The sequence below is a fragment of the Rhinolophus sinicus genome, chromosome 3 (assembly GCF_057876585.1).
Source record: "Rhinolophus sinicus isolate RSI-liver-muscle chromosome 3, RSI-T2T, whole genome shotgun sequence".
Classification (NCBI taxonomy): domain Eukaryota; kingdom Metazoa; phylum Chordata; class Mammalia; order Chiroptera; family Rhinolophidae; genus Rhinolophus; species Rhinolophus sinicus.
In genome coordinates, this window is record NC_142503.1 from 83,767,831 (window position 1) to 83,776,434 (window position 8,604).

An 8,604-nucleotide genomic window follows, 5' to 3' on the forward strand; every position below is an offset into this window, starting at 1 on the left:
TCTTCAGGATTCCTTAGGTATTCTCTAAGAAGATTGGGGCTCTCTCTACAGCTCTCCTCCTCTGCTTCTCAGCTGTTCACCAGAATCGCCCGTAATGGTCTGTTCATAGCAGTGTAGGTTCCTTCTCTCATGTGCCTCAAACCTCTTCCAGCCTCTACTCATTACCTAGTTTCAAAGCTGCTTCCATATTTTTAGGCTTTTTGTTATAGCAGCACCTCACTCTCAGTATCAATTGCTGTCTGAGTCCATTCAGGCTAAAACAGAATACCATAGACAGGGTGGCTTATGAACAACACAAATAAGAAATTTATTTCTCCCAATTCGGAAGCTGGGAAGTCTAAGATCAAGGCACAGGCAGATAGATTCTCTGTCTGGTGAGGGCCCACTTCCTGGTTCATAGATAGTTATCTTCTTGCTGTATCTCCACATGGTGAAAGGGGTGAGAGAGCCCTCTGAGGCCTCTTTACTTAGGGCTCTAATCCCACATACGACATAATCACCTCCCCAAAGCCCCACCTCCTAATACCATCACATTGGAGGTTAGGATTTCACCATGATTTTTGGAGGGACACAAACATTCAGTCTATGGCAAGATCATTGGTCATTTTGGCAAGAGACGATTAAGTGAAGTGGTAGAATTTAGAAAGCATGACTTGAGCAGTAATAGAACCTGAGAATTTGGAGGGCAAATACAGACTTTTTAAAAAGGTCTCACTGTAAATGAGAACAGGTAGATGGGGCTCACTGCTTGGCAGTTATCTTTTCCATTGCAATTGTACCATTTTACATAATTGCCAATAGTACTTTAACAGTTCCGGTTGTTCAGTGTTCGTTTCAGCAGCACATACATTAAAACTGGAACGATACAAAGAAGATTAGCATGGGCCTGGCCCAAGGATGACACACAAATTCATGAAAAGTTCGTTGTTCCACATCCTTACCAACACTTGGGATGGTCAGTTTTGTTAATTTTAGGCATGTTAATGAGTATATAGTTGTGCTTTTAAATTGCATTTCCCTAATGACTAATGATATTGATTATCATTTCATGTACTTATTAGCCATTTATATAGCTTTTGTAAAGTGTCTCTTCAAATTTTCCATTTTCTTATGGGTTTTTACTCTTTATAATTGAGTTATAAGAGTGCTTTATGTATTCTGAATACAAGTCTTTTGCCAGATATTGGTTTTGCTAACAGTTTTTCATCATCCATGCCTTGCATTTTTGTTTTCTTAGTGGTGTTTTTCAATAAAAAAAGTTTTCAATTTTGAAGAGGTCCAACTTAATTTCTTTTTTCACGCTTCATGCTTTCAGTATTCTAAGAGGTAGCTCCGTAGTCTAAGGTTGCAAAGATTTTCTCTTATGCTTTCTTCTAAATGTTTTCTCATTTTGTTTATTATATTTGTGTCTATGATCCTTTTTGAGTTAAATATTGGGTATCATGTGATGTGAGTATTGATGTTCATTTTTTTCCTAAGGCTATCCATTCAATCCAGTAATATTTATTAAAAAAACATTCCCTTTAAATTGCATTAACAACTTTGCCAAAAACCAGTTGACCATACATACTGGCTTTACTAAATAGTTGGGCAGTGATCCCTCTTCCTCTCTATATTTTTATATGTTTGAATAATATTGGTGTTATTTCTTCCTCCAGTGTTTGATAGAATTCACCAGTGAAACTATCTAGGCCTGGACATTTTCTTCTTGGGAAGGTTTTGATAACAAAGTAATCACTTTAATAGCTGTAGAATTATATATATATATTTATATTTATATGTGTGTGTGTGTTTTTCTTAAGTCAATTTTGGTATGTTATATTTTTTGGAAATTTATTTGTTCATCTCCAATTTCTAATTTTTTATGCACAAAGTTATTCATAGAAGTGTCTTATTCTTTAAGATCTGTGGTGTTGATAACCCCTTTTTAATTACTAATATCAATGATTTACATTATCTCTCTTTTTGATTAATCTAGCTAGAATTTTGTCAATTCTCTTGATCTTTTCAAAGAGCTAGTTTTGGGCTGTGCTAAGTTTCTCTATTGTCCGTTTTCCATTTCATTGATTTCTGTTCTTTTTTTTTTTTTTCTACTTACTTTGAGTTTACTTTCCTCTTCTTTTCCTAGTTTCTTGCAGTGAAACTTAAGTCATTGTGCTTAGATCTTTCTTCTTTCTACTATAACAATTTAAAACAGCTTTTCCCTTTAACAACTGTTTTAGCAGTATTTCACTAATTTTGTTGTATTTTTGTTGTCATACAACTCAAAACATTTCCTATTTATTCCCATGATGTCATCTTTAACCCATGACTATTATTTCACTTGCAAATATTTAATATTTTCCTAACATATAGTATTGTTGCTGGTTTCTAATGTAATTCCTTTATGGTCAGAGAATTCACTTTGTATAATTTTCCCTTTTAATTTTATAAAAATGTGTTATATGGCCCCACATATGGTCTATGAACACTTGGGAAAGAAAATGTGTATTCTCTAGTTTTCTATAACTTAGGTCAAGGTGATTGATAGTGCTGTTCAGATCTTCTATATCTTTACAGGTTTTTTTGTTTTGTTGCTTTGTTTTGTTTTTGTCTTATTGTTCTATCATTTGTAAGAGATGGGTGTTAAAATCTCTCATGCCTCAGAGAGTAGCCTTAGACTTGTGCAGGTTCATACTGAGAATCCGGTATGCACCTCTCCTCTGGTGCATACCTCTCACTCTCCAGCCTCTGGGGACTCGTTTTCCTGATTTCATTGGCCAGAAATACCAGGTATTTCTTGGAGTTATAGCCACTTACAGTATGCTGCCACCGCACTCCATGGTCAAGGTCTGCTACTGGAGCAAAACCACAAGAGACTAGAGAAAAAATGAAAAATTCATTCCTGTGTAGTCACTTGTGAAAGTTTTGACTTCTTTCCACAATCTGCTTACTTTGGTTTACTTTTCAGAGTCCTGAAGTAGTTGTTCTTTGTATTTTGTTCAGAACTTTCTGTCATAATTAGTAAGAGGGATGGGACATGTGTGAATGGAGCTTTTGTATCACACCAGTACTGACACACTGAAACCATTTTATAAGTTTTATGTAGAAAAACTTTAGTCTTTTCACCAGGGATTCTGAATTTTGTGTTTTTTCCAATAAGGTCTTCCATATCCCAAGAATATAAAATATATGTATTCTATCTTTTTTCTTACAGTACTTTCAAAGTTCTTTTGTTTGTTTTGTCTTAAGCTTACTTAATTCAACTAAAGTTTATTTTTTAAATATTTGTCATGGGATGAAGTAGAGATCTAACTTTATTTTTTATTTAAAATGGATGATTAATTGTCCAAACACCTTTTATTGGTCAGTACATCATTTCCCCACATGAATTTGTTTTTGGATTATCTATTCTGTTCTTTTGATCAATTTCATTATTAATTTTCCAATATCTAACATTAGTTTAATTTCTTTTTTGTGGTCATAATCTGTTTTAATCTTATTTCACTCATGCACTTAACTTGTTATTCTAATTGAAATCTCAAAATTGTATGAAGTAGGAATTTAACCTTTTGTTTTTTAAAGAACATCCAATTGTTCAACACCAATTTTTGCATAGTCAATCATATAAACACACATAAATGGAGTTCTGAATTCTGGATTCTCCAAACTGTTCCATTGGCCTATTTGTCTATTACTGTTCCAATACAGAGCAATGCTGTTACACTGTTTTAATCATTATGTATAGTATTGTTTTAATGAATTTCTTCATTAAAAATGCTAATATTTTCTGTATATGTGGTGCTGGATGTTAACTAGATATATTGTGGTGATTATTTCACAGTATATGCAAATATTGAATCATTATGCTATGCACCTGAAACTAATATAATGTTGTAGGTCAATTATACCTCAGTGAAAAAAGTGGTAACATTTTATTTAGGGTTTTTCCATCTAGCTTTGTAAGAGAAGGTCTGTTGTATTCTCATTTTTTAAATTTTCTGATCTGATTCTGTAACATTCATGAAATGTTGTCGTCCTGGCTTTTGACTATTTCTACTTTGTCTATGCTGCTGGTCTATTCTGTTTTTAATTTCTTGATGCACTCTATTTAATTTATATTTTCTATGAAAATCAGTCATTTCTATTTAAAGAATTACTTTGTGTAAAAATATTCTCTTTTTTAAAATTCCTGAATTTGTGATTTTTATTTCATTATCATTCTAATGTTGTTGTTTTTTTTTCATTCTTGATCAGGTTACCAAAGGTTGATTTATTTTATTGGCATTTTCAAAGCAGCAACATTTGACTTTACATATATATTCAATTGTGTTTTTATTTTCTAATTAATTAATTTCTATTTCAGTCTTTTGACTCCTAGTTTCTTTGGGTGTGTTTTTATTTCTCTAGTTTATCTTGACTATACAGTTCATTTATATTTAATTTTTATTTATTTAATACTTTTATTATTTTGTGTCTTTTTAAATTTCAAAGTGAATAGGTTTTTCTGTTTTGATTTCTCTCTTTTTTTCCTGTCCTTGAGGAATTGTTTGTTTGTTTTGTTTTATTATAATTTTTTTGTCTACTTGTATTGTCTACTGAGAAAAGTTTGTTAAAATCTCCCAAGTTAGGATACTCTCTTGTTGCTGGACTAGTCCCAGCGCTTACATCCCCTGATACCTATGGATTACACTCAGAGATCCAGAAGGAGAGAGCTGGGAAAACAATACCTTGATGCAATGCCTGTTGCATCATCTCTTTACATCCCTAGCTAGATCCAAATCAGCAGTACTCTTGGCAAGCCAGATTCTCTCTGGAGTAACTGTATGTAATTAATGAGCAAAGCAGTCTCTCAATATATGACATTCTTTGTAAGATTTTCTTGATGTGATGAAGGACATTGAAAATTCCCTGGAGAAACTCTTTGTATACACTCTGAGCATTCATTTACTCCTTAAGATACAAATGTCTGAACTGTAAAGCAACCAAACAACTTTGAGAATAGTATCTCCTTTTAAAAGGAAGAAAAGAGGTTGAAAAGATCATGGCTTCAGAAAAAAATTTTCCAAAATGAATTATAATTAAAGTTTATTATTTATTATAGTTCACAGAGTATTTTCATATACACTAGATAATTTTATACTAGCAACAATTCTGTGCTAGTATAAATTAAAAAAAACACACATAACTATCATCACCATTCTGATAGATACCATTGAATACTAGGGATCAGAAGTGACTTGTTCAAAATTACGCAACTAGCACATGATGAAGTCAGTACTGGAATCTTATGACAGCAAATGTCAAGTTACTTTCACTTTATCATAACAATTTCCTACACATAGAGACTAAATTTTCACGGGAAAATGCTCCTTGGATTCCAGTTCATATAGATGATGAAATTTTGGAAATGAGGAATACCTCAAAGGTAGTTGTTCAATGAGGAATACCAAAAGGTAGTTAGATATTGGTTGATTTCAATAGAAATGTGCTAGATCTTTTCCAATTGCCCCCTTCACCCTTTCCGCCAGGCTCCGCACACCAGAAAGCTGACTTACAGTCAGCATCATGGACTCCCTTACCCTATGAGATCTGGTAGGGTTGACCATGGGAGTGTAGCAGGAGACCTGATTGAAGAGAGTGAGATTTGGGCATAGACCGGGGGGTGCGAAAAAAATGTACACACATGACTTGTATTCACCTTTGGTTATTGGTATATATTGAATATTACAATTTTAATACAGTTTTTTCCTTTGTTAAAATGTATATACACTCTTTTTTGGCACCCTCTGTATTTCCACTTCTTCCTTGCAGGTTGATTTGGGCTGGCCATGTAACTTAACTGAAGACCCCAGCTCTTGTCAGGGGCCTTTTCACCAATGTCTTTTTTTCCTTATTCTAGTAGCAATTTCCTCCCCTTGCCTTCTGAGACCTAGTGTGGGAGCAGGTCCCTAGTGTTATTTTCTCCAAGTACTACACCATCTTTTGAGGTTTCTCCATATCTTGCTCACACTTCTATGAAGGTCTCTTTTTTAAACAATCCTCAAATTATCCCATTTGAACGTGCCAGCTGTTTTTTTGCAAAAACCCTGACTGATAAAGGAAACAAATTACTCTTAAAGTTTATAGCTTAAGTAAAAAAAGATGGAGTGAAGGGACAAGTTTCCTAGCCAAGCCAAACGCTATTCATATACTAACATCTGATTACTACAGTTTTGGAAAGAAGTTGGCTCTTTTAATATATTCTTCATTGGGGATTACATATTTTTGAGACCAAAATCATGATCAGATCCAAAAGATTTCTAATACTTTATATATTGTTAATACAATTTAACAGTAAAGGAAAAAACGAGAAAAAGGAAACAACCCTTTCAGCTTCCAAAGCAGACAGAAAAAACAGTCTAGGACTCCTAAATCATGCTGTCCCCATGGAGCTTCTTTGTCATATCTACCACCCAAAGAAATCCCTTAGAAGAGTTAGATTCTCCTGATCCGGATTCTTTGGCTAATTAAAACAGACATGGGGCACAGCAAGGGCTCACTTTCTAAAATTCAATGTAAGAAGAGAGTGGGAATGTTGATGATATGTAAACACAGGGATTGAAACAATACATTTCTAGCAGAGATCTATGTATGCATGAGGATTCATACACACACACACACACACACATACACACACACACACACAGTCAGAAAGGTGAAACTGCAGAAAAAATGGTACGATTCTCAGAATTCATTGTGGTGCTTGGGGACTAGATGGGAATGGGGGCTATTACTTTCCTTCTGAGGCAGAGCTGGGTGATATGCTGACATGTTTTGTATTTTCTGCCAGTTGGACACAATTTGGGTGGGTGGGAAAATATACTTCGCTCCCATTCTCCTCCTTTATTCCCCTGCCATGGGTTAATTTTTAATATAATGCCATAAAGAATATTATAGTTCAAAAAATAAGAAAGGAATCAAGCTGCATAGTTAATTGCTTGATCAATATAGGATAGATCTCCACTGTCAAATTGGAGTGGAGCATTGTCCTCCAGTGGATTTTTTTTTCTGTTGTTTGTACAGGAGGAAGACTGATACATTTTCCTCTTTTGCGTTTTAATGAGAAGGGGGACTGAAAACTAGAACATAATGGCTGCAGTCACTGAAGGTTGTGAAGTAGAGCAAAACAAGAGTGGATCATTTGTACTAACAATTTTCAGTTTTGAAACAGTCTCTCTGTTGTCGTTCAAGGTAATAGGATCAAGTAGTGTACTAGAAATTCAAGTTTTAAAATTTGTGTTCTTGAACAATTATTATGGAATGCTATTTCCTTGGTTCCATTTTTAGCAGGGTAATAGGTATTTCCTCAGACCAATAATTTAGGGGTACAAGCAGGGCACAAATTAATAATAAAATAATTTGTATGTCAGCCCTTCTAGGTTTGGAGCAATGATGATGAGAGGAAGCACTTAGAAACTAAAATTATGATTGGCAAAATTAACGTTTGTTTTCTGATTTCTCAAAGTGAGGAGAAATCGCTATACTTTAAATGAAAATTGGTATGTTGAGAACCATAGGTTTAAACATATTATTTAAAACTATAACTTCAATTGCTATTTGAACTTCAAATTGTCTGTATTTTTTCAAATGTTAAAGGAGACAATGACAAAGAAAGGAGATACAAAATGTTAAAAGCAGAAGAAGACATAGGTATGATAAAAAATCTAGTATGTTAGCTTGATGATACAAGTAAACATGATAATGATTTATTAATTAAACAGAATGGTGGAAGAAACTTTATACTAATATCAGGTAGAAGTGAATTCAAGCTGAAAGTCTGATTTCACTTGATGCAGGTTAAAATCTACAGAGAAGTTATAATTATTCCTTATTTGTTATTAACAGGCATATGAATAAAATATAAAATTACAGATAATAAAATATATATTTTGAAGAACACTATGATAATGGAAGGCAACACCTCACTTTCAATTCTTTATGGATAAAAAAATGCAAAATTTAAATGCAATAGATTTAAACAGTAATATGTGTACTAATAATTAATGTGTACTAGTAATTATGCATATGTCAAATACTAAACTCTAGAAACAAAGAAATGCATCTTTTTCCCAAGGACCTATAGATATTCACAGAATTTATCATATTTTTTGACGCAATAAAACTACTATGTTCCCAGAAGTAGAAATACTATGGGCAACATTTTCTGACCAAAATGCATTCAATGCTAGAAACAAATAAGAAAATTAGAAATAAAACAAAATTTATTTATTTATTAAATAATACTTGGGTTAAAGAAACAATAAAATCACAATTACAGAATATCTAAACTATAAGTGTGAGAGAAAAAAATATAAACCATGCAATTTATATTACTAAAAAACAAAAAATGGAAACAAGTAAAGAAGGTGATACTTGTTAAGCTAGAAAAATGAATACCAAAATAAACTTTAGAAAAACAGAAGGAAGAAATTCTTAAATATAAGAAGCAAAAATCTGTAGATAGACAAATAATAAAAATTATAAATCAATTCACGACTTGTTTCTGTGGGAGAAAGAAAATCAAACACAAATATTAATCATTTACCAATACTGAATATGAGGGAAATCAAAAGAGAGAAAAAA

At 32.9% G+C, this 8,604-nt stretch overlaps 1 non-coding gene across 1 annotated transcript; it reads left to right on the forward strand.

Moving 5' to 3' along the window:
• The first annotated feature begins 825 nt into the window (after window positions 1–825).
• On the forward strand, window positions 826–932 carry LOC141570829 (U6 spliceosomal RNA). The gene has a single exon (XR_012495282.2). It is a non-coding gene; the product is annotated as a U6 spliceosomal RNA (small nuclear RNA).
• Window positions 933–8,604: the final 7,672 nt, after the last annotated feature.